A 2785-nucleotide genomic window follows, 5' to 3' on the forward strand; every position below is an offset into this window, starting at 1 on the left:
ATATATATGAAGGTATTTGATTCATCTTTCAACACACCCGATCACACTACCGGTGTGACCGATCCTCCGAATGTACCCTATCTCCTTAATACACATAAGTCCCCCGAGCCCCAAGCGTTCGCAGCACGCGAAGGGGTTTGTATACACTGTTTCCCGCCACATACAAAATTTGAAATTTGAAGCGACGCGAGCCACACGATTAGCAAGGTTTGAATGGTTGAGATGCATTGTGGGGGGTTGTACCTAGAAATATGAAACGCCACCTTATCTGAGCCGTTAGATGTTATCTTCGTGAACGGTTACGATGAACTGCCGAAACCGCTTTATGCGGCTATAAATAGGGGGGTGGTCTCTTGCCATTTGTCTGCTTCTGAGATTTGCTGCTAGCGCCCCCCGATCAGCCAACTCGCAAGCTCGGTCGTCTGTCCAGGTACATGTCTCTATCATCTCAATCATCTAGTAGGTCTAGGAGGGAAATGCGGGGGTATGATGATGAAGGGGAGGGTACTTCGTCATCAACTAATTCTTCTTCGGCTACTTCGTCCCGCTCATCCGGTGACGAAGTGGCCTTCAATTATGACAACTCTCGCATGTGGACTTCTGTCCTTCCCCCACCCGTAGTACAGGGATACGATTGGGCACCCCATGAGGTTAAGAGTTATGCCCCGTACTTTATATCTACCGCATCTATTAGGCATTTGCTAGAAAAGATAAATGTGTTAGCCACTGTTAGGGATATTGATGATTATACCTTTGTTGTCTGCCGAACGAATGAAAGAGCCTGTCATGGTCGGGAAGGTTATACCCGTGACTTTTTCTATGTATATATCGCGTTGTTTCGTGATCTAGGAGTTAGGTTACCCTTTTCAGAGTTTCAGATGGGAGTGTTGAGGGAACTGAATATTTGTCCCGTTCAGCTTCACCCGAACGGGTGGGCTATGATGCAAGCCTTTAGCGTATTATGTGCTGGTTTAGTACTTACACCAACTCCCAAATCATTCCTCTACTTCTTCCGTGCCTTACCCAACCCTAACCGATCTTGGGTATCCTTGATTCCGGCCAAAGATAAACAATTGTTTGCTCCCTTTAATTCTTCTTATAAAGAATTTAAGTCCAACTTTTGTAAAGTTGCTATCCGAGACTCCGGTCGGCCTAAGTATTTTTTCAATGACGGCCAACCAAAATTCCCTTTATACTGGACCGAACACCCCAATCGAATAGATTCCTGGCCTAAGACAGACATGACCGAAGCCGAGCTGGACGTCATAAGCCAAGTTGACCTGTTACCAAGGAAAACCTCCTCGCGTAGACTAATTGAACTGATCGGGACAGATGACGACACTTTAAGATCTAAAGTGTTCGGTAAGCTCCTGCACCCTTACTGCTGCCGAACGGTAATTATTAACTAGTCTAAATTGTCTTTTGTGTTGCAGATTGTTTTAGTGGAATGGAACAACACGAAGCCTTCGCCCGTTTGATGGCCAGAAAAAAGAAGTTGACAAAAGTTGGTGAGGGTACCTCCTCGGCCTCCCCAGCTGGATCGGTAGGCGGAACGTCTCCGGTTGTGAATCTTGAAGCTAATGAGGATGTGAAGGTGGTTCAACCTCCTCCCAAGAGAACGAAGCAAAAAAGGAAAACTACAGAGAAAACTCCTTCTCCCTCAAAGAAACAAAAATTCAGGGGTCCCTTATTGACCGGTCCCTTAGACCCAAATGTGCATGTAGCCGACCGGGTTCAGTTCAACCTGAGTCCTGAAGAACGAGCCCCCTTCAAAAATATGACTCCAAGTGAGGCGTACAACATGGGATATGAGCTGATAATGCGTGCAGGCGTATGTATGAATTACGCTGCTGGTACCACCAAACCTTTATTGGTGGTGGAATTGGAAGCTGCCAACCAGCAAGTGGCTGACTTGAAGAAAGACAACGCTGCCTTGACCGCTCGGGTGGAAGAAATGACCAAGGCTGCTGAGGACGCCAGAATTAAAGCTAAAACTGCCCTGGATGCCTCCCAAAAGAAAGTGGCTTCCTTGCAGTCTTCGGTCGACACTCTGCAAATCAACTATGATAAGGCTAAGTCCAACTATGCTGAATTACTGAAGGAAAAACTTAGTGCTGTTGCTGAACGAGACATGTTGCTGAAAGAAAAATCAGTCCTTGAGGATCAAGTGTGCCAGGAACGTGAACTTGGCTTTCAACAAGGTATAGGGCAATGTCACTATTTTTACAACACTCCCCTCGAGGATCCAAACTTTGACATCATGAAGCTATTCGTGGATGGGAAGTTGGTTGACCTTGGTGGTTCAATTTCACCCACGGCTGAGGAAACATCTCCTATTCCTACCACTGCTACACCTGTTGATGCTACACCACCTTCATGAAATTTAGACAATGCACCCGAATGTACTTACTGTTTTTGTGATGAACTTTGTTTACGATTGCTTTGATCACACTCTGTATGTTTTGTGTTCGGTGGTTAATACTTTCCGTTTGCTAGTTGCACAACTACGTACTTCGTTGTTTTTGTATGAAAAGTTGGTTTGTGTTGCCTCATAATTCTGGTGTTTGCTTCGCTTTAGAATTGATTGGCTAGCGAACTTGACATTTAGAAGTTAATTATCTAACTTCAAACCGATCACCCCTTGGTATTACCCGATCGGTAATCAATTTTTTGATTTCCAAACACTGAAGTTAATTTTCTAACTTCAAACCGATCACCCTTGCGTATCACCCGATCGGAAATCAATTTTCTGATTTCCAAACTTTGAAATTAATTTTCTAACTTC

This window comes from Vigna radiata, chromosome 11 (genome assembly GCF_000741045.1).
Source record: "Vigna radiata var. radiata cultivar VC1973A chromosome 11, Vradiata_ver6, whole genome shotgun sequence".
NCBI lineage: Eukaryota > Viridiplantae > Streptophyta > Magnoliopsida > Fabales > Fabaceae > Vigna > Vigna radiata.